Here is a 25,284-nt window from a genome sequence, read left to right on the forward strand (position 1 = left end):
GAGATTGTCATGTGGTGGCCAAAATAAATTGCTCTAATACTGTTAAACTTTTACAGGGAGGCGACGTATCTACACATGAGGATATATCTATTATCATGGAAGTCGAAGGGCTGATTCAATAAGAAATTGAGATTCATTGACCTATCTCATATTTCTAAGCATATCAACATAGTCGCTGATCACCTTGCCAAGATGGCTTTGGACGAAAGCATGGTTGGGGTCGCATGTTTTTCACAAACCTGAAGAAAACTCGAGTTTTATTCTCAAGTGTGATTCTAATCATTTAGGTGCACAAGGAGGATAGTTATATCCTTCCATAATAAAAAAAAAGATATTACAATACTTATGCAACAAAACCAACTGCTAGCCTTTTTTTAAGCAAAGCTTTGGCTCCTCAACGCTGGAATCTTTCTATATGTAAGAAAGAATTGCCAGTAGTAGTTTTGGAAGTGGAACATTAGCACCAATATCTTAAAGGAAGGAAGTTTCTCATTGGATCTTATTAGGATAGTTTCTGAATCAAAATTGAAGATTTTATTTAGGAAGTATTGGATGGAAAAGTTAATGGGATATGACTATGAGATTTAGTACAAGTGGGGTAATGAAAATAGTACAGTAAATGCACTCTCTAAAGTGCTAAGGGATGAGGATTTTCATATGGCTCTCTTGACATGTTTAGATAAGCTTAAATAAGGGCTTTAATTGCTCATTTGCAATAGCTCGAAGGAGTATAAGGCAAATGTACTTGGTAGGAACAATTTTTAAAGAAAAAAGGCATGTCGGTTGTGGGAGATGTTTGTAGTGTATGACAAAAAACATTAAAATGGCCAAAAGCTAGTTTTCATTAGGGGTATTTAGGTATACAAGCAACATGTAAAAGGGTGAGAAAGTTGTTTAGTGGAAAAAGTTGTCTAAAGAGGTAAGGAAATTAGTTAAGCATTATGATACATGTTCTAGGTGTGAACATGAAGTTGTGGCATATCTCGACATTTTACCTCTTCATATTCCAAGTAGAATTTAGAAAAGTATGACTACCAATTTCATTGAAAGGTTGGCTAAGTCAAATGGTAAAGACACAATATGGATTTTGGTAGATCATTTAAGCAATTATACTCACTTTTTGCTACTATTACTACACCCATTTAAAACATTTAAGTTGGCTCAGAATTTTTTAGATAATGTTTGCAAGTTTCATAGGGCTCCTATGGAAATCACAATTGATAGAGATCTAATCTTTATAATGTGGAAGGTCTTCTTTAAAGTTCTAAGAGTAAAGCAGAAGTTAACTTCCTTTTATCATCCACAAATGGATGGTCAGTTCAAGGTGCTTAATACAACAACAACAACAACAACAAGCCTTTATCCCACTAAGTGGGGTTGGCTACATGGATTGCAAGACGCCATTGTGCTCTATCATTTATCAAGCTTTTAGGAATATTATTAATTAAGAGATCGCATTCAACAACTTTCAAGAGTATTCTCTTAGGCCTTCCTCTACCCCTCTTAATCGGACTCAAAGTTATATATTCCACTCTTCTCACTGGTGCCTCCCTTAATCTTCTTTGTACATGCCCAAACCATCTCAACTGATTTTCTACCATTTTTTCCTCAATAGGTGCTACCCAGTGGTTAGAAAATTATTTGCACCATATGTGCTAGGAAAAACCTAAAGATTGGGTTAAGAGGTCATCATTGACTAAATGGTGGTACAAAAATTCTTTTAATACTTCAATCAAGAGTAGTCCTTATGAATTATTGAATGGGAAACAACCATTAATACATATACCTTGTCTACCTAGAGATGTGACTATAGAAGCTATAAATAAGCCAATTTTTAACAAGGGAAAAGGCTTAGGGAATAGCTAAACACCATTTAAGTAGGGCCATAAATAAAATGAAGTAAAAGGCAAACTAGCATAGAACAAATAGAAATGGGCTAATAGATTTTTCTTAAGCTACAACCTTATAGACAAATTTTTGCCACCTCTAATAGCTCTAAAAAATCGGCTCCAAGATATTTCAAGCCTTATAGAATTATTCAAAGGACAAGTTTTATGACTAAAAAATTAGATTTACGTCCAGAATCAATAGTCCACCCTACATTTCACGTATCTTTATTGAAGTTATTTCTTGATCCTTCTGTTAAGGAGCGACATCCACTAGTCGATTGGCCTGCACTGCCTTAAAACTGAATTCTAGAGAAAAAATCAAATAAAAGAATGGGAACACATAGGTAGAATCATTACAGAAGTTGTGGTGCAGTGGAAAGGCCTTCTTGATAAAGTGAACTAGGTTTCACTATTTCAGTTGCAGTAATAACATCCAGCTTTCACTTTAACAGACCCTTGAGGTCAATGGTATTTGAATTGGGGTGTTGATTTGTAATTTGTAATTAAATAAATAGATAATTAGTTAAAGGTTGCTAGACATTAGTAGGTAGGAGTTAGGTCTATGATAATGCTTAAATATATATATATATATATATATATATGAGGTCAAGAGTATTTGAATGGGGGTGTTGATATATACTTTGTATCATCAGAACTTATATTTTTTTTATTAATTTAGAAAAGTATTATTTAGTATCTCCTATTTCTCTCTTCTCTCCCTTTTTCTTTCCCAATCCTAACTAGTTTTTCAACCACTACATATCATAAGCCGCATATCCTATTTTGATAGGGTTTGAGGCATGAAAATTGTGGGAATATTTAGGCATTATTAGTAATTACTTCTTCTTCCTTTTCTATATATAGACAGATTTTACTCAGTATTATAATTCAATATGAAATTTCTTCACTCAAATTCCACATGATACTAGAGCCAATACATCTTGGACTTTGGTTTTGTGTGTCTAGGGTTTTCTAAGTAAGCTTCACGGGATGTGGTCTTTAGAGTGTCTCTGGCTATTATTGTTCATCATGATAGAGGGAATACTAGACCTCACTATTGGCCCAGGGAGTTTCACAAGGGTCTGACCGATGAAACCCTGAAGTCCAACAACGACTAGCAGCACATGGCACGATTGATGACTCTACTCTAGAAAGCATCAGGTAGGGTATGGGAGTGCATGAAGGACTAAGGTGGATAGCAATGCCTTCCTCCGTCATAGCGTGACATTTCCAGCATAATCCTAGGTTGTTTAGGGTCTGGGTAGTTTTTCTTCCATATTCCTTTGTCTTGAGTTCTTCTAGTTGTGTGGCTACTCATTGTTTGTGAAAATGTGGCATTCTTTTTTTTCTTGGGAATTTTTTGCATTTATTAGAGCAATCTTATGGGTACTGTCTAATATTAAACTTGCCCATTCTGAATCTCTACACATACTAATAGTGGCGAAATCCTTCAAGCTTTAACAATGTCACGCAATAAAACAATGTTAATCATTGACTCTGAAGCCTCAAATCATATAACTAATTATCATGATTTATTTACCACTTACATCCTGCGTGTTGGGAATGTGTTAAAGTCAAAATTACAAATGGCTCTTTAGTACTTGTAATGGGAAAAGAGAGTATTCAAATTTTAGATTCCATAGTGTTGGAATACATACTCCATGTGTCCAAGCTTAATTGCAATTTACTTTCCATCAATCAACTAACTAAGCAGTCTAATTGTTATACTAAGTTCCTCCTATCCTACTGTGTGTTTTAGGATCTATCATCTAAAATGACAATTGAAAGTGCTAAGGAGAATGAGGAGCTCTACTATTTCAAAGTCTTCACTCGAGTAAGTAACTCATCGGTTACTGGTTACTCTGTATCTACTTTTAAAGTTAGTGATTTTATTTTATAGCATAAGAGGATTTCATTACCTTCAATGATTGTTCCCAGCTCTATGTCCAAAACTCGAATATCAATGACATTCATTATGAAATGTGTGAATTGACCAAACATGATAGAACATCCTTTCCCACAGCCAAATACACACCTACTAAACCATTTGCAACCATTCATAGTGACTTGTGGGAGCCATTTTGTACATCTAATCATACTAAAGCAACATAATTCATTTCCTTCATTAATGACTATACTTGTATCTGTTGGTTTTATCTTTTAAGAACTAAGTCAGAGATTCATGAACTTTTTTAACATGATCAAAACCCAATTTAATACCACCATCCAAGTCTTAATATACTGACAATGTGATGGAAATCATACTTAAGTCGATTTAAGGTTTATTTTATAAGATTTAATTTAGTCTAGGGTTTAGTTTATTTAATTTAACATTTATATTTTATTTATTTTGAATAAAATCAGATATTTAAGAAAATCTAGATTATCTTTGGTATCTTTTAAATATTATCAAATAAAATATGATATCTAGACTAGCTAGATATCTTATCATATTCTATTGATTTTAGATATATTTGCATTATTATTTTATTATTCTCTATTAGTTTTAAAGCTATATAAATAGAGTTAGGGTTCCTTTTGTAAACAATTCTAGCATTTGAATAAGAATTATACAATTTTCTCTTCCTCTTTCCCTCTCTCTTCTCTCTGTTCCCCTCTCATCTTTCTTGTTTCACATCAATTAATACCAAAACTTGGTTCCACCTCCTTTTTCTACCTGTGAAATCCACCCTCAGCACCTATTACACACGCCTATCTCCCCCAATTCGTCCAAACTACATTATTGGTATTTTTTAGCTCTATTCATGCCATTGTTTAATCCCAAATCTTCCTAAAGCTACAAATCATTTCACGAGGCCATTAGGATAAATATTCTCATTTATCAACTTTCTTAAATCACGCTGGCAAGGCCCGATTGATCTTTTATTTATTGATTATGACTTTAAGCCTTTTTAAAGGTTAAATTTAAATATTTTATTTATTTTGAGCATTTTTTATTTATCTATTTTGTAGTCTTAATTTTATTTAGCAAAAAAAAAAGGAAAAGGACAAAAAAGAAAAAAAAGCAGAAAAAATGTGTGCAATTTCTTTTTTTTAATTAGTTAATTTATATTTTCATTACTCTTTGCCTAGTCTACATTCCAAGATCACACATATTCCTCACACACATTCAGCCTCATACTCAAGCTAACTTTTACCCTAAGTTAGTTAAAGTTTTTAACGATTTTCCTAAAGAGTTTTTAAACCCTCTAAGATTACAGTAAAAATTTCACTCAAGTTGTTACTTATTTAATAAGTGTGATTTTTGAGGAGCTTTTAAGTTCCAGTAGACTTAAACTTGTTAAATAGGGTTTTTACCTTTTGGTAAAGGCAACTTAGAGGCATTTATCCTTTAAGATAGAATTACCTTAAACTTATACATTAGTCTACTCTTACTCTTGTATGACCATTCATGACCTTTATGACAATCAAATCTTCCTTGAAAGGGAGCTTAATTCCATTAGACCTAAACTTGGCTTCAAGATAAACCTACCTATTAACTTTCTATTAAAGACCTTACCAAAACCTTTGCTGACTTTGTTAAAAGACTTGATGACATAGGCCAAACTCTTCCAACATTTCAGCACAACTCTGAACTCAAAATTAGGAATTATAGGATGCCTTTCAAGAACTAAATAGACAAACAACTGGGTAAAATGGTCAATGTGCAGCCCTAATGGTAGGGGTCAAACACACACTAGGAATGTCGATATAAGGCTTGCAGTTATGATCAGTCATCAATCTTTCACAATTCTTAACAATACTAACACTAGATAACCTCACCTTGTGACTAATCCCCCAACCCTTTGAGGAAGAAGAAGTGCCTTGGGATGAACAAGATAAGCATGACCAATATGAGTAGAATAGGTAATTTCAATGGAATCGAGCATCAGCCCCTAAGCATAATTAAGAGCCCTTTCAAGAAGATTACCATGACAATGCTATTAAAAAGGTTAAGGTAGAAGCACCTGAGTTTGATAGTAGGCTGAACACTAATGACTTCTTAAATTATTAGTCAATATAGATGACTACTTTAACTGGTACAACATAACTGGCATGCAATATGTTCTCTAAACAAAAATGAAGCTTTTAGGATCTGCTAGGAAATACTAGCAGAATGTTTAAGAGAATTTAGAGTGCATAGGTTAGCCACTTGTAACACTTAGGTCGAGATGAAGTTGAAATTAAAGGAGAAGTACATGCCACCTTAGGCAAACTTCTATGGCATCTTAATATGTGTAACTGACCTCCTTATTAGGAACATTGTATTCGAGCCTTCTTGGATAACTATTGAAAGATTCGTTAACGGCCATAAGCCAGATATACAATATGAATTTAGGATAAACTATCCAAATAACCTTAAAGAAGCATATCATAAATCTACAAAGATATATTGTTTGTCTCGACACCTATCTACAAGACTCACCAATTTCTTACGCATGGATCTGTACAATAACCTTAACATTATGAGTAACCCTAATAACCTTGCACCTGAACGATCAACTTCCCAATCTGTTAGGCCAAATATGCCATAAAATAGTGAATCCTTAAAATCTACTTCTCATCGTAGCAGCTTCACAATTGAGTGTTCAAGTGTCACCCTAGGGTCCATATAGCATCTAGGTGCCCTCAATGTGCTTTACTCCTCAAATCTTAAGAAGAAGGTGTATTGATTGAGTACATACCTGATGTTGTAATATAGCCTGGTTGAGAGCCCCACTAATCTGAATGAAGAAATTATTGCCAACAAAGTTACTTTAGGGTGTCTTAAGGTAATGCGATATCAATTAGCTATTCCATCACTTGATGATTCATGGAAAAGGAATAGTATCTTCCATACATTTATGAAGTACGATGATAAATCTGTAAGTTAGTCATACACAATGGGAGTAAGTAGAATGTGCTCTCTAGTCACGGCGTTGCTTGGCTTGGACTTAATACAAAGCCTCTTCCTAAACCTTTCCGTGATGCTTGGATTGACTATACTTCCTTGCCTATAACGCAATAATGCTGAGTACCCTTTTGTTTAGGCCACTATCAAGAAGTCCTTTGTGTTGTTATTCCCATGAATGTGTCACACATCTTAGTAAGACGACCTTAAATCTATAACCACAATGTTAAAATTCACGGCCGAGCAAAAACCCATATGCTTAAGCATGATGACAAGATTATTCTTTTGTATCCTGCCAAACTAGAAACAAGAGGAAAGAGTTACCCTAATTCTAAGGGTCTAAAGCCAAATTATCAGAACCTTCACTTATTAACACAGAAGAATTTTGTGCAAGAAAGCAAGGAGTATAAAATTATTCTTGAGATTATTTCATAAGTCATTGCCCAACCCACCTAAACTCTTGTATCTATCAAAGTGTCCCAATTGTTGGATGAATCTAAAGATGTGACACCCAAGGAATTGCCTTCAAAATTGCCATCCATAAGAAATATCCAACTTGTAATAGACTTAGTTCTCATATCACAACTTCCTAACTTACCATACTACCAGATGAGCCATAAAGATAGAGATAAGCTAAATTGACAAATGAACGAATTACTTGAGAAAGGTTACATCTAATATAGTCTTAGCCCTTATACTGCACTTGCCTACCAACCCCAAAAAAAGATGGTTCTTAGAGAAAGATGTGCGTGGACGAGCCATTAATAAGATAATCATTAAGTATGAATTTCCATTCCCTAAGCTCGAAGACATGTTGGACTTAGTTTTAGGGTCTACTTGGTTTTCTAAAATTAATCTTCAAAATAAGTATCATTAAATTCGAATCAAGCTTAGGGATGAGTGGAAAATTGCATTTAAGACCTAAGATGGATTATATGAATGATTAGTCATACCTTTTGACTTTACAAATGCCTTAGCACCTTTGTGAGAGCTATGATTCATATACTTCGACCTTACTTGAGAAAATTCTTAATTGTGTACTTCGATGACATATTGATATTTAGCAAATCTAGGGATGACTACTTGGTCCACCTTTGGTAGGCCCTCTTTATTCTTCATGAGGAACAATTCTATATTAACCTTCTTAAATGTTCCTTCTCGCAAAACCAAGTCATTTTTCTTAAATTCATTATTTCCAAACATGGCCTGTCTACTGATCCATAAAAGGTCAATGCTATTCGAGATTGGCTTGAACTGAGGACCCTATATGAAACACGAAGCTTTCATGGCCTAACATCCTTTTATAGACACTTTGTATGAGACTTTAATACCATGATGACACTCATAACTATTTACCTAAAAAAAGACATTTAGTTAGACTCCCACGATATCCAAGACTTTCCAAACCATCAAAGCAAATTTTTCATGTGCCCTTATTCTCGTACTACCTAATTTCCACAAATGCTTCGAGGTTGTATATGATGCATTAGGAATAGGAATTGGAGGCGTCCAAAGCCAAGAAGGCTACCCGATGGCTTCCTTTAGTGAAAAAATTAATGAGGTAAGGCAAAAGTACTCAACGTATGGCAAGGAATTCTATTCCATTCTCCACTCACTCAAGCATTAGAAGTATTATCTCTTACTTTGGCAATTTGTTTTGTATTCAGACTACCAAGTACTTAAATTCTTAAGCTTGTAAAGTAAAAAGACACATTATTTACACACTTTATCTAGCTATTTAAAACCCATTTTGTCATATTATATTTTCCGTTTTGGTGCATTCATGGTCTCAAAAGTAAAAAAATTACCTACGAGACAAAGTTGTGTGCTAGGGGCATTTTGGTCAAAAAATATAATTTAGTAAAAATTTAGGTTAATGTTGGATTCGATGTGTTTTAAGCTTAGGAGAATGAATATGAAATTAAATTTTAAAAATTTAATTTAGTTTGGGAGATATTAATCAAAAATCATAACTTAGGATTGTTAACCTAATTAGAGTTTTGTGCATTTGTATGTGCATGGGTGTTTTTATGTGAGGCAGCCCTTGAATTACATTTTATTATTTTTCTCCCATCTAATTAATTAATTCCATGTGCCAAAATATGAATTATTATGCCACATATATTTACTTGAATAAATTTTGTTCATTATGTGATATAAATGACATGTGCATTTGAACTTGCATCAATTGATCAAGAAAGTGCAAGATGACATTATAGACCATAAAACAACATGCAAATGGCTTGATGGATGGGATAGATCTTCCTAAGTGAAAAATAGGAGATTATTTATATTAATATATGAATTATCACCCAACAAATAAAAAGGTGTCATTTAAAGGCATATGCACAAACTGTGAAGGTCTCTAACCTTTTTAATTTCATTCTGATGCAAAATCCATAGGCACATCCCTTCCTTCCTATTTACAACACAAATTATTCATCTTCTTCATTTCATCTTTTATTTTCTCTCTCTTTAATTTTTAGGGTTCTTCATTTTCTTCTCTCTAGAATTCTACTACTCCATCTCCATATCCAACCATTAAATTTTCATAAAACCACCACATTTCTTCTCCTCTCAACATCCTCTTCTCATTCCTATCATTTAATCATCCATCCAAGGCCTTAAACTTTAGTTAGAAGCATGCAAGAATTCGATCAACTCAAGAACTTGAAGGAGACTTTCATAGAGCTTGAAGGCTAAGGTATTCTTGGTTTCTAGAGGGAGAATGAAGGAGGAGTCACGATTCTACACTTACATTTTTAGCTAAGAATTAATTTGATCTAGCTATTCTATTTTACTTCACTTTGTAATTCTAAATTTAGATTACATTGTGATTGACTTAGACTCTAATTTGAGTAAATTATTGTTGTAATGTAAGATGTTTTGTTTGAATTTTTCCTATAGTTTTGACCCTCTCCTCAATGCTGCCATGTTAATGAATTGCATACTCTTGTGATTTATTAATGTGAATTTTTTTGAAATTAATCTTGCATAATCTTGTGAATTAATTTCTAGCCTTGCTCTTGTGTAACGTGATCTTGCAATGCTTGAGTGATTTGTGAGAGAGAGAGAGAGAGCTGTGCCTTAGTGAGATAGACACACACCTGGAGTCTTCATTTAGGTAATGGCCATGACTTTAGTTACTTAATTTAGGATTAAGTTTAGGTAATTAGCTAAAGCCAACTACATTTACTCAAACTTAGTTGCACTTTTGACTAGTGAGGGCATAATTCTTGGTTAATGACTTAATTAGCAAATAACTCTCCCTAATTCAAGCTCTAGGAACCTACCCATTTACATTTGATTTTTAAACACTTTAATTCTGCCCATAACTTGTTTTCCTTAGTGCATTAGTTTTAGTGACCAAATTGAACCTTAAACAAATGGATATTTAACCTAATTTACTTAAACAACTTACATAATTGAACCAGTGAACACTTCCATTGGAAGATGACCTAAATTGGCCCTTTGATACATTAAGGTTAGCTTAGAATTATTTTGAGAGAGAAGCGACCATCCTTGTCATAAAGGCACTTGAATGCCAAACATGCTAAGTGGGTCAAATTTATGCAAAAGTTCACTTTCATTATAAAGTGTTAAGCCAGAGTTGAGAATAAGGTAGCTAATGCCTTGAGTAGGAAATCCACTTTCTAAACACATTGATCATTAGTGTTGTAGAATTTGAGAGACTAAAGGATGATTACATTGCTTGCCTTGACTTTAGACTTACATATCAAGAAGTTCATTATAGTCATCATTGTGAACATGCAAACTTCTTAATCCTCAACAGGTACCTATTTCGAGGCTTTAGACTGTGTATCCCTCATACTTCAATGTGCAATTTTCTCGTCTTGAAATTACATGCTAGAGGCTTAGCTAGACATTTCGGTATCCACCCATAACCTTAGCAAAGGATAGATTTTATTAGTCCTCCCTTAAGTGAGACGTTACTAGAATCCTAGTTCAATATCACACATGCCATACTGCTAAGGCAAAGAAAAAGAAATATAAGATGGTATATGCCCTTACCAATTCCCTGAGGCACCTTAGAAGGATATTACTATGAACTTTATATTAGGTTTGCCTAAGAAAGTTAGAGGGCATGATTCAATTCTAGTTATCATTGACCAATTCTCAAAAATGGCACATTTCGTCCCATGTACAAAACCATCAATGCCTCCTATCTTGTTAAGCTATTTTTTCAAGAGATTGTCCATCTTCACAACTTACCCACTCTATTATTTCGAACATGGATGTCAAATTTGTTAGTTATTATTCAAAGATCCTTTGAAAGCTCTTTAGTACCCCAATTAAAGTTTTCCTTTGCCATTCATCCTTAAACTAATAGTCAAATTGATGTTGTTAATTGTAGTTTAGGTAACTTGCTCAAGAATCTAGCCAACAATAAATTAAGAAATTAAGGCTCGGTACTGCCAATCGCAAAGTTTCCTTATAATAATTCAATTAAATGGTCCACTAATGAGAGTCTATTTCAAATTGTTCAAGCGTATAACCCCAAATAGCCTATTGACCTTACCTATCCCTCTTACAACTTGTACATCTGAATTAGCCTAACCTTTTTCCCATCATCTTCACAACCTTCACGCTAAGATTAAGCATAAATTATCAATGAGTAATGATGTATATAAATTAACTACTAATGCATCTGTCATTCCCAAGAATTTGATGTTGGAAACTATATTATGGCTTGCATATGTCCAAAGTGCTTCCCGAGAAATTCACTCGAAAAGTTACATGCTCATGCTTCTAGCATTTTTTCCATTACAAAGAAACTGAGGCCCAATGCTTATTTATTAAATTTACCTCCAAATATGTCTATCAATCCATTATTTAATGTTGAAAATCTTGTTCCTTATCAAGGTACTTTTGACCCACCTCCTTAGCTCTCTGATGACTTTATAAGTACACAACCCCAATTTGCCCCAATTCCACCATTGTCGTTGTTATGCCACTTACCGACTCCATTAATGCTATTGTGGATGAACAAATGATTGTAACTCAAGCAGGTCCTATCCAACAATACCTCATCTACTAGAAGGGTCATTTTGATTTGGATGTCACATGTTCCACAACATCAACTCTGCTTTGTTCACCAACTACTAACTATTTACCTCTCAAGTGGAGAGTTCTTTCAACCAAGGGGGAAATGATGGAAATCATGTTTTAAGTCTATTTAGAGTTTATTTTATAAGATTTGATTCAGTATCTAGAATTTAGTTTATTTGATTTAACATTTAGATTTTATTTATTTTGAATAAAATAAGACATCCCAAAAAATCTAAATTATCTTTGTTATTTCTAAATTATCTTTGTCATGTTTTAAACATTATCAAATAAACTATCATATCTAGAGTAGTTAAATATCTTATCATATTCTATTGATTTTAGGTATATTTGCATGATTATTTATTATTCTTTACTAATTTAAATCTCTATAAATAAAACTAGGATTCTTTTCATAAGCAATTTTGGCATTTGAATAGAAATTATACAGTTTTCTCTTCCTCCTCCCTTCTCTCTCTTCATCTCTCCTCTTTCGTTTCACATCACCATGGCACAAAATACTTTAACCAATTTTGAGTATTTCTATCCAAATGCACAATATTGTGCATACCAATTTTTGTACCCATACGCCCCAACGAAATGGGGTTGTGGAAAAGAAAAATTGTCACATACTTGACATTGCTAGAACACTTATGTTTACCTACAATGTGCCTAAATTTTATTCGGGTAATATTATTCTGACAGCGACCTACCTCATCAACCATATGCTAAGTTGAATCTTTTGAAACTTATCTCCAAAAATTGCAAAGTATTTTCTTCACCTCCCATATTGAAACCAATCTTCCACTACTTGTGTTGGTTACATCACCTTTGTTCATAACCACAAAAACAACAAACTCAAACCCCAAGCCATAAAATACATGTTCTTTGGCTATTCTCCTACTTGAAAAGGTAACAAATGCTTTCACCCTACCACATAACACACATTTGTCAACCTTAATATCACCTTTCATAAACCAACTCCATTCTATCCCAATTCTTCAATTCAAGGGGAGAACATAAATGAATCTCAAACTTAGAAATAAGAACCAAATAGAGAATTAGTACTTCTTGAGCCATGGTGTGCACCAACTGAACCATTACTACCACCAATCCCTGAGCCATTACTAGTATCTATCCTTCTAATACCATTCCCTTTTATACCACAATTCGAGGAACATAAGCAAACAGAAGATGTAATCAGAGGTATTAAAAAAAGGAGAACTTCCAATTTATACTTGAAAAAAGAAATCAAAAGTTATTGAACAACTTATACTCGAAGCACTAAAAGAGATGAAATCAGAGGTAGCTACTGAAGCAAATACTCAAGGTGACTTAAATTTAGGGACAACTCTTGAAACCCTAAAGCTAGGTGGTACAGAACAAGTAACTAACTCTACTAATCTAGATCTTCCTATTACTTTAAGGAAGCAACCAGCTCATGTACTTTTCATCCAATAAAGGTTTGATTTATACAACATACTCTTATCAATATCAAGTTTTTGTTACTAATCTTAATAAGGTAAAGGTACCTAAGACTATACAGAAAGTTCTAAGCATTCCTGAATGGCAAAGTGCGATCATGAAAGAAATGAGGGCTTTAAAAGAAATGAGACATGAGAACTTGTCTAACTACCCAAAAGATAAAGAATAATGAGTTGTAAGCAAGAGTTCATCCCAAAATACAAGGCTGACGGAACCCTTGACACATTTAAAGTATGCTTAGTTACAAGAGGGTTCACACAGACATGATCTGGACTATGAATAAACATTTGCTCTAGTGACAAAATTGAACACTATCAAGGTCTTATTGTTTGTAGTAATTAATTTTGAGTAGCATCTTTACCAACTTGACATAAAAAATTCTTTTCTAAATAGAGAATTGAAAGAAGCCTATATAATTAAGTTTATAAACTGAAAAAATCTTTATATGGCTTACCGAGAGCTTGGTTTGATAAGTTCTCAAAAGCACTGAAGTCCGAAGGACATAAGCAAGCACTATTGAATCATACAATGTTTATTAAGATTGAAGGGAGCAAGAAATGTATTCTTATTGTTTATGCCAATGGCATAATACTCACCAGAGATCACCTTGAGGAGATAGAAAGAATAAACGCTCCAATTGGCAAGGAATTTGAAGTTAAAGACCTCAGGAAGCTAGAAACTTTCTTGGGATGAAAGTTGCCATGCTAAAAGAGGAATCTATATTTCTCAAAGAAAATATATGCTAGATCTTCTAACTAAAACAGGTACGTTAGGTTGCAAACTTATTAAAACTCCTATTGAGGTCAATAAACCAAAGAAGAAACCTGAGGAAAAGAAGGGCAAAGAGAGAGATTTTGGAGAGGAAGAAAACTTAGATAAGGAATGTGAAGAAAAAAAAGCAACACTAGCTGACAAGGAGAGATATTAGAAACTTATTGGAAAAATAATATATTGTTCCTATACAAGGCCAGATATAACATCCGCTATCAGTGTAGCCAATCAATATAAGAGCTACCCTATGAAGAGTCATATGGAGGCAATTTACAGGATTTTTGAGATATTTGAAAGATACTCCTAATAGAGGACTATTCTTTGGATAACATGAGCAAAGATCTATAGAAGTTTACACTGTTGCTAGTTGGGGTGGAACTTATAGAGATCAAAGGTCAACTTTTAGCTATTGCTCATTTCCGTGGGATAATCTAGTCATATGGAGAAGCCAAAAGCAAAGAGTTTTTTCAAAAAATAGTGCTGAATCTAAGTTAATGGCTTTAGCTTAAGGAATAATAGAAGAGTTGTGGTTGAGACCATTCTTGAATGAAATACAAGTTGGAGCAAGTTCACCATTAAAGCTTTACTATGATAATAAAGCCGCCATATGTATGGCTTTAAATCCAATACAACATGATAGGTTAACATGTAAAAATAGACTGACATTTCATTAGAAAAAGATGAAAGAAGGAATTCTATGCTTGACATATCTGCCTACAAAGTTGCAAGCAGTTGATGTTTTAACTAAAAGGTTACCTAATCCTACGTTCAAGAATTATATAAGCAAAAATGAACATAATTAACATCTATGATCCAACTTAAGAAGAGTGTGGGAATATTTGATATTTATTGTAAATATTGTAAGGCATCCTTAGTAATTATTTCTTCTTCCTTTTCTATATATAAACAGCTTATACTCAGCTTGTGAAATTTCTTCACTCAAATTCCACGAAATTAAAATAATTCAGGCCTACAAATCAATCTCATTTTGCCCACATTTGTAGCATTTGAACCAAGCATCAAATGAAAAAGAATTCATCAAGCTTTACTTGTCTGCTTGCTAGAGAAGTTTGTAAAAACAAGTATATATTTAACATGAAACAAAGAGGGTCTAAGTGAAAAAGTAAAAGTAGATCCCTATAAATATATTTCTGCACTTTCAGATTAGGCATCAAATGATAAAATGATCACCGAGCCTCAAATGAGTGCATTAAGATGCAAATACCAAAAGCAAAGACATCAATTTTAAATCCAAATAGTTATTTTACCTTACAAGCCATATATCCCATTTTGATATATCTCTAGCCATGCATGTAAGGAACATTACAACACCTTTGGATGCCAAGTCCACGCCTTCAAATCTATCACAATTTGTCCACACCACATTTGTATATGGGTATTCAGACCAATCATCAAATCATGCAATAGTCAGAATTTTGCCCAAAAAAAGGGTATACTTGCAAGCAAACAACTACTAGCAGAACAAATATGGACATTCCAAGCCAAAAGTTAAAGTACCATCACTATTCATATAAACCCCATATGCCATTTTGATAGATCTCAAGGCATATAAGTCAACTTTGGGTGTCCAGTTCAAGGCTCCAATCAATCTCAATTTACTCTCAAACAAGGCATCAAACGATGCCACGATCAGAAGTTTTGCAAGCGTGCTTACCAAAAAAAATTATTATAACTAGTCTTCTACCCTTATTTGAGAAAAGTTATTTGCGACCATAAGGTGCCTAATAAGCTTAAAGGAAAGTTTTATCGCACTGCTATCAGACAGGCAATATTATATAGTAGTGAATGCTGGACTCTAATGAGACAGCAAGAGCATAAAGTTGGAGTAGCAGAGATGAGAATGTTACGATGGATGTGCGGACATACACGTAAAGATAAAATTCAAAATGAGCACGTGCACGAAAAAGTGAGGGTGGCACCTATTGAGGAAAAAATGATAGAAAATCGGTTGAGATAGTTTGGGTATGTACAAAGAAGACCAAGGGGGCACCAGTGAGAAGAGTGGAACATATAACTTTGAGTCCGATTAAGAGAGGTAGAGGAAGGCCTAAGAGAACACTCTTAGAAGTTATTGAACGCAATCTCTTAATTAATAATATTCTTAAAAGCTTGATAAATGATAGAGCACAATGACGTCTTGCAATTTATGTAGCCGACCCCACCTAGTGGGATAAAGGCTTGTTGTTGTTGTAGTCTTCTACCCAGTGCAATGCACATAATGTCAAAAAAATATTAATATCTTTTCAGATTATTTTGAAAAATTCAATTTACTCCATAGTTCCTAAATTGCTACAAAATATCAATGAAAGGAAGATAAGTAAAGTGCTATAGAGAACTTAAAAGAAATAATGTGTGGAAAAAAGGCATTAGAGTAAATTACTTATGGAAAATAACTTAAAAAGAAATAATGTATGAAAAAAAAAAGCATTACAGGAAATCACTCATGGAAAATAAATAAGAATTAAGAATAAAGAAGAGCAAAATAAGGGAAATAAAGAACATTCACTCATGGAAGAATTCTGTTTTGTCCAATCTAAGCTTCTATTTCTATCACTATCACATGCATTGCATAGAAAGCACAGATACTTCCTACTATTTAGCCTTTGAAAAATTAATTACATAGGCACATATTCTAACTAAATTGACAAATAAAATTCTCAGAAAATGTCCAGGCATGAAAAAAATGAAGCAAAATATAGTGGGTCATACCTTTAATTTGCTTCACCAATTGCCCAAAACTTGCCGCACGAACACTTCTTTTTCTCTTTAATATCGCTATCCAGAATATACTAATAGAGCTTGTTCATATTTCTGGGAGAACCTATTCATCTATCATTCACAGAATACAATCCATGAGTTCTTTTGATGTATGAGTGAAAGCTAGAAGGTAATTAGATACTAATACATATAAAAACCATATTATTGCAGAAAGAGTAATCATAGCACTGAATTTTTCCTGAAGGTGGAATTGCCAGCTTTGAAATTGACAAAAGGATTGGACAAATCATTAATTTTTAGAAGTCCAGGAAACATCATTTCTAATATTGGCCATTGTTAACAAAGGACATGAACTTAGTAAATGCGAATACCCAGCTTGCAATAATACATATCTTTATAATACTTGATAGGCACTAAATAACATGAAATGTAAGCTTCAAATATTTCAAAGCATCCACCAATTTGCTTCACAAAATTTGCACCAGTCATGAATTAAAATACACAAAAAGGCAGTCATATGTTCAATTTGCTTCAGATTTTCTAAGGTAATGTGCTATAACAAACCTGAAAAAAGATTTTTTTTTTTTAGAAAGGAGCATTAGATTAAAGTAAATTATTAAACTAGCATAAAATAGTAAGAATAAGAAATACAGTTACTATATGTGTACATCATGTATTACAGAAGATTATTAATTGACAATATAATAAGCACTGATTGACATTTAATATATTATGCTAACCTGATAGAGTTGGAGATGGCCAAAATTCTCCTCATCTTGGAGTATAGAGCACAGTCCAACATTACTCAGATTCAATCAATGGTAGTTGACAAAATATCCCAAACCTGCTAGTCCATTCTGCTGGTTTTCTTACCATCTTCAATTTTGAGCTTAGGCAAAATGAGAGGAAATTTATAGTTTAAAGATCAATATCACATTAAAAGGAACAAAGAAATACTGAAAGCCTATGACAATAGCCCTCCCTGAAATAATTAGTTGTCAAGAGGCAAGTCCATTAGCATGACTTTCATATAGGTAATAAAATTTGATTGCCATAAATTTAGTTCAAAATATTATTACATAATTTATAAACTTATCCCCCACTCAACGAAGTTAAAAAAAAAAAAAAAACTTAATCCAATGATAAAAGCAATATACGTAAGCTACATAAAGGGATCAGAATAAACCTAAGCTATAAAGTCAATACTACAGAAACATTATTGGTGACAATGATACAAACAACTCTCAACTAACAAATTACCTTCGATATGTGGAGAACAGTTCACAAGAAATCACATACATAAAAAGCTATATCTAATAAAATTAATGATTAAAGTATAATAAGATTAATGCTTAAATTATAAAGAGCATAAAATGAGAGTAAGATCCTAAACATTTAACAGTTTGTGAAAAATCTGCTGGATATTAAATAAAACAAGACATCATGATTTTAAAAATCAAAATCAAAATTGCTGGAAAAATTAATGAAAAAATGTTCTAAAAAACCCAATCAACGTTATAGAAAACTTAATAATTATTGTGCATACAGGAAGGGATTTGTGTTAAAAATTGATGGTAAAAATGTTTTCAAGAAAATAATAAACCATGTGAAGTAAAATTACTAAAGTGGGAGGGACCTTCAATTCTAATGGCCCATCCTCATTTTCAAAGGGAGACATTGCTAGTGAACGATTCTCTCTGTGTGTGCGTGTGTGCGCGCGTGTGTGTGTGTGTGTGTTTAGATGATCAACGTTAAAGTCATAAAAGAAAACTCACTCATGAATGAACAAGCGCAAGTAAATATATTCATATTGATTTATCAATGACCAGCACGCTGCAGTACAGTGAGCAAGAGTGACAACCACACATGAGGGCAATTGCAAAACATAGCCATCAAATATTAACAACACAAGTAAACACAAAACATGCAATATCAATGATCGAAATTCGTGGTCCATCAAATATATTCTCAAAATCAAAAAATCCCCATATTTTGTCGGCTAGAAAAACTATCCAAAATTATTGAACACTGACCTGGATAAGGTCATGTCAATAATTCAATACAAATCTTAACACTGACAAAACTATATAGACAGCATACTTCAAGTAATTATAATTAAGGAAATAGATTCAGAACATACTCAGCTTTAAAATCAAAATTTCCCCTGATCATAATATGGAATTACTTTGCTACAACCACAACTTGTTTTGAGAGTAACTAATTATTTCCCCCAATGCAACAACTTTATAATAAATATATTTATAAATAACCAAAAAGATAAATGGTATATGATAAATTAAAGAGATGAAAAATATATTTTAGTCTCCCAATATTTCTCATTCAAGTTGTTCTAGAAGCAAAATAAAAACTACTATAAAGTAGTTACCATCATTTATTTGAATAAAATTTCATTTTGTTTTTTAAAAACAGTATACATGTAAGTTGTTGTACACAGAAACTTTCGGTTGATTCAAAACATATTAGTAGACAGAAAGTGATATAAAGGTGATTTTGGGGAATACCATGGTAAGAATTTGTCCTTAAGAAGACCCAAATCTTTTACTCCTTTGGTTGCCATTTATATAATTCAAAACAAATTCTACACATCATTCGCAAGTCTTCCATTCTGTTATTCTTCAACAAATTCTAAACTTTATAATATAAAAAACAATGGCAGTAAAATTATTGAATCAATTTCTCAATAGGGAAAAAGAAAGGTAATCATATTCATACCGATACAATAAAGTAGAGGAAGAAGCAATCAAAAACCTTACCTTAGGAGAAATGATTTTTCTGACATCAAAATCTCCAATCTCCAATTAGAAAAGGTTTAAACAAATAGTCACTGCAAAGAAAAATAGTGATTTTCTGGTTAAAGAATGAAAACGTTAAAGGAAAACTTAGAATATAAACACTTTTATCATAAACGAACATGATATTAAAAAAAAAAACAATATAACAACCTATGGCAGAACAAGAAAAATTTAAAAGATTGCTCACCTATCACTGAGTATTTAAAAACAAGTTGAAAGTGTGTGGAGCAGTTTTACCTTGATTGGATTTATATCATAAAAGAAAAAGACTCTAGGAACTGCACCAAACTCTGAACTATTGAAATGCTGTGTCACAGAATACTGTGCAACAACATATACAATACAACTTGGGCATCATCCAAACAAGACTATGGAATAATAGCATCTTTTCCTTAATTTGCAATACCTGATTTGAATAAGTAACACCAACCCCTGAGGTTTGTGTAAACTGTAGGGACCACATGCAATTGTGCACAAATGTACAAGCAAACATGAAACTGCGTACAAAAGTGAATTGATAAAAAGTTTGAATACAAACAGTGGAAGCTAGTCTTCATTTCTTTGCTAGATGCGCAAACTCTTGAGCTAGGCATACTCATGGCATGCCTAATAATTTTATGAGCTTTGATCATCCTCATCCCCCTTGGTGTTTGAAGGTGGAGAATGATGAAGGGTTGAGTAGATAATTCATGAGCCCAATGTAATATTACATATTATGTTAGGCTAGCTATCATCTTTATTCAAAAAAAGGCAGACAAGCATATCTCTACTATTTAATGCATTAATATAGGTAAGTATTAAAAATGTTTCTTTTGGTGAGCAAGAAAGTTAACAACAAAATAGAAATAATTCAATATTGTGTGTGTAGACACACAAATAGGATCCATAACAAAGATGGTTCAGATTTTTGCAACATCACCAAAAAATGGTTGTATTAGGTAAATACTAACGTCTTTAAACATTTAGCTGACACTCCCAAAAAATGGCACAAGAAATTTAATGAGAACATTATATAGTACTAACCTTGACAAAATACTGGTATATACCACGGTTCCATCAGGGAGATCTTTACATGATTTGGACAAAAATTATAGTTGAAGAATTTCCTTTCATAATAGTATTCCACACATGAACACTCAAGTATATTACATTATAAAATGAATTTGCACGCTGGGAGAAATTACATCTTTTAAAATTTCAAAGAAAAACGCTATCCTAGAAAGATAAATTTAAATGCCGCATGTAAAACATGCCTGCAAAAATCTCTAGCAGAACTGCAAGAGAATTCTAGCAGAACTGCAAGAGAATTCTAAATCATTTTGTACTTAGTCAATCCAACCTTTGGTTAAATTAAAATGAAAATTGTACAGCATTGAGTCAAAATTTAAGCAAAAAATTGGCTATTAATATTTATGTCAGGACACTTTAAACCATCCTTGTTAGTTGGAAATAAAGACAGAAGAAAAAGTATTACTCATCAAGAGGATTTACCAATCCAGGGAAATGGTCACCAAAACTTAACTTGTTGATTGAATGGCTGACTGCATTATGCACCATATTTCTGTAAATCAATTTTGAAATACAAGCAGAAAGCATTGGGAAAAAAAATTCTACAAAAAAAATTTTATAAAGTCAAAGCAATAGATATTAGAGATTCTCTGAGTCTTACGTTATGATTATCCTGAAAAGCAATCAGATCAGCCAAAAAGATAGTCGCCGCTTTTCCCAGTGGCAAAATCAAAAATTCCAGCTACCTTACTTCATCTTTTACCCTTTGTATATAACGTTCTCTTTTTACACATAAAACAAATTGTCAGGATCATAAACTATGAGTTGACAAACGCTCGATAATCATTTATTTCATGTTAAATTGAAAAGATATACATGACAAAACCTAGTCTTTTTTTCTAAAAAAAAAAAAAAAACAGATTCCTCAACGCTTAAAGTTGATTTTCCACTGTAAACTTGAAGAGATTAGTTTCAAATATCCAACCCTACGTAACTTTTTAGTAGTCCAATTTGAAAACCAAAACATCTTACTGAAGTTTCAAATTCAAAAGAAAACCAAGGCAGATTTATCATCAAATGATCACACGTGCCTCTTCTACCCCATAGTATGAACCACAGCACTTTTCGTTGTGTTCAAGTCTGCCACCATGTCTCAATAAAGGCTTCTCAATCTGCATTATGAAAGAATCCAGAAACAGAGATCAGAAAAATCTATTTGTGTTTTAAAAATCAGCTGATCCAATAGAGTTCTTGCATACTATGATTGTAATGGTAGCAAAGCCAACTGTAAATAGCAATAAGATAAAATAGTAATATTTTATTCAATTAAAACCAATAGAAAGCTGTTAACCTCTAGAAGTTCATGTTATTTCATCACATTTTCCTTTAATTCTAATTCATTTTGGTTCAATGTATATGTTTTTATCGCCCAAATTAGGAAAATGTGCATTTTGCTTTGGGCTTGTGTTCTTAGCTTTAATTTGATATTTTTCGCCTAATTTCATGTTATTTTGATTGAAGTTTTGATTATAAGCATTTCTGGAGCTTTGTGGATGTTTTTTGGAAGGCTTTTGGATGAAGAAATCAAGAGCAAAATGAATGATTTTCATTAGCTGTAAAAACAGTGCAAAACTACCAAAGTCGTCTCAAAGTCGTGACTTTCGTTCGCGACTTTCATCGCTTTCAGAAAAACGCTGCGTTTCATTTATTAGAAATTAGTTTGGCTAGGACACTATAAGCTGAGAGCTCAACCCAGAACATATTTTTCAGACTTTTAGACACTTTTGGAGCTTGGTTGTGCTAGGGTTTAGGCATTGGAAGAGTTAGGATCAAGAGATTGAAGCTTTGAAGACATTTGAAGCTCACTTTCTTTCTTCGATTTTTCTATTCCTCTTCCCTTTCCTCTCTTATAATCTGAAATGGGTCCACTTATTTTGTATATTTGTAGCTTGTGGATGATTATGAGTAGCTAAACCCTTTGTTCTAGGATTATTTGGAACCCTTGTATGGATTAACACTATATTTCTCTCCTCTCTTTTTGTGATTAATGATATATATGTGTTTTATTTTACTCTTTCCTTAATGCTTCTAAATGATTGGCCACCATTTAGATGTTGGGTTCACTTAATTGATGCTTGAGAGGGCTAGGTTGAGTGTAGAACTGGGTAATATTGTGCAAGAACTTGATATTTGCATGTTGAATGGATGGTTTTGCTAGTAAATAGAGATATACTTGCTAACCTTGCATAGCCACATTAAGGTTGATGTTTAAAAATGAATTTTATTAATTATAACAAGAGATTAGGCAATTAATTTAACTAAACACTTGTTCATGACTTGAGAGAGCTTGTCCAAGTATTTTTAGAACCCTAGATTAGCACTTTTTTCATTAAAAGCATTTATGAGAGGAGGTAATTTTGATGTTATGAAATGCAAGGGGGACAAATAATCCTAGGTCCCAATTTGTGTTGGAAGTTTGTGAATCACTCACTTTCTTAATTTTCTAGTGTTAGTTTCATTTACAAAATCATTTTCACCTAATGTTGCGTAGCTCAACTTGATCGAATTTACTTAGTCTTTTACTTTATCATTATTTTTGAACAAATCCTCGAGGGAACGATACTTTACTTTCATTATATTACTTGTTAAGATCCGTGCACTTGCGGTGAGCAACAAAAGCATCGCCAAGTATGACATAAAACTACTCAATATAGAATAACATTTTCATAACAATAAAAGTGACTCCATGTAGTTCTTAAAACGTAAATTAAAGCTGACAATTAAGCACACAGGATCTACTATAACTGTGGAAAATAAAACATAAACATTTCAAACTATGACAACAAAATTGAGCAAATAATGTTCATAGTTAATAAAATCATGCTACTATTAAAAGTAGAGAGTTTTGGAGTATTTCGGCTAACCTTTGGTACACCCGATTCCATCTTGCTTGGTGTCTAACACATTACCATTGGCACCAATTCTTTTTTTGACTATATTATCTTCCAGCAAATAGGAAGAGTGCATCGTAAGTAATCAATCAGAAGTAGTGTCGACACAAACGTTGGGGATAGAGAAAATCAGTAGACCGCAATTAAACAGAATGTCAAATAAGCCTCAATTTACCCCACACTACATCCAAGCATTTAGAGGAAGCAATGATTTACAAGTGTAGAAATTTTATGGGGGCCTACATCCAGCAGCATAGGCACTGATAGTTTAAGCTTAAAGAAAGAGTAATCCCCCAAGCAATATATTTCTGCATATTTAGATTAGGCATCAAATCATATGTCGTCATTGAGCCTTGTGAGAGTGCCGGAAAAAAATGATAAAATCCAAGACCAAAAAGCATCTGTATAACATCAAACTACCATCATTTCTCTACCAAGCAACATATCCAATTTCGATAGATAGCTCACAAGCCATTCATGAGAGGAATACTTTTGCAACTCTCTAAGGCCTCCATAATAATCCTCCATTTACCCACATATGATACAGGCATTCAGATAAGTTAGTCAATGATAAATGTTAGTAATTTTTCAAGGGGATACAAATGGCAGCATAGTCACACATAGTTTAAACTTAACAAGAATAAGTAATCCCCCTAAAAATATATTTCTTCTACACATTTTGATGAGGCAAAACAAATCATATAATGCCATTGAACCTTGTATGGGTCATTAAGAAGCATGGTGAAATCCAAAACCACAACCGTCCATTGAAAATAGAAGTACTGTCAATTCTCTAAGAAGCCACATATCAAACTTTGATGGACAGCACTCAAGCCCACAACTGTCTATCGAACATAAGAGTGCTGTGATTTCTCTAAGAAGCAATCTATCAAACTTCCATAGATAGCACTCAAGCTCACAAACTGCCTATCGAAAATAAAAGTACTTTCATCCTTCTCCAAAAAGCCAGATATTGAACTTCGAAAAATAGAAATCGAGCCATGCTGTGAGGAATGCTACTCAAGCTCTCCGCATGACAATTTTAAGCCAAAAAAATAAGCCTCAATTTACCCACACTTCCATGCAAGCATTTAGAGGCAATGATTTATAGGTACCAAATTTTCTGGGGGCCTACAGCCAGTAGCATAGGCACTCATAGTTGAGCTGAAAGAAAAAGAGTAAAACCCCCCCCCCCCCCAGCAATATATTTCTTCACATTTAGATTAGGCAAAAAATCATATATTGTCATTGAGCCTTAGCGATAGTGCTGCAAAAAAAATGACAAAATCCAAGACCAAAAAGCATCTGTAAAAAATCAAACTGCACCATTTCCCTAACAACAAGCAACACATATCCAATTTCAACAGATAGCACGCAAGCCATTCATGAAAGAATACTTTTGCACCAACTCTGTAAGGCCTCCATAATATCCTCCATTTTTACCCACAATGCGATACAAACATTCAGATAAGTCAATCAATGATAAATGTAGTAACTCTTTGGGGGGATACAAATAGCGAGCATAGTAACACACGTTTAAGCTTAACGGATAAGTTAACCCTAAAGCTTTATATCTTCCCCCTAATTTTAATATTTCTGCACATTTTGATAAGGCAACAAATCATATAATGTCATGAGCCTTATACGGGTGCATTAGAAGCATGGCCCAC

General features: G+C 33.2%; 1 long non-coding RNA gene across 6 annotated transcripts in view; it reads right to left on the bottom strand.

The window, feature by feature from the left end:
• Window positions 1-21,897, bottom strand: part of LOC129315457 (uncharacterized) — a 32,111-nt gene extending 10,214 nt beyond the window's left edge. For 2 of the 6 annotated variants that reach the window (XR_008594505.1, XR_008594504.1), the window contains exons 1-6: window positions 21,325-21,897; window positions 21,147-21,216; window positions 19,617-19,687; window positions 17,583-17,731; window positions 16,834-16,953; window positions 15,372-15,464 (exon numbers count right to left, since the gene is read on the bottom strand). This is a non-coding gene — a long non-coding RNA (uncharacterized LOC129315457). Of the gene's footprint in view, window positions 1-15,219; window positions 15,465-16,833; window positions 16,954-17,582; window positions 17,732-19,616; window positions 19,688-19,892; window positions 20,835-21,146; window positions 21,217-21,324 lie in introns of those variants that run through there. The other 4 variants (XR_008594502.1, XR_008594503.1, XR_008594501.1 and 1 more) reach the window with 4 other exon arrangements.
• Between the last annotated feature and the right edge of the window lie 3,387 nt (window positions 21,898-25,284).

Source organism: Prosopis cineraria, unplaced genomic scaffold (assembly GCF_029017545.1).
Source record: "Prosopis cineraria cultivar Desert tree isolate PC_DT_omini unplaced genomic scaffold, ASM2901754v1 PC7, whole genome shotgun sequence".
Taxonomy (NCBI): Eukaryota; Viridiplantae; Streptophyta; class Magnoliopsida; order Fabales; family Fabaceae; genus Prosopis; species Prosopis cineraria.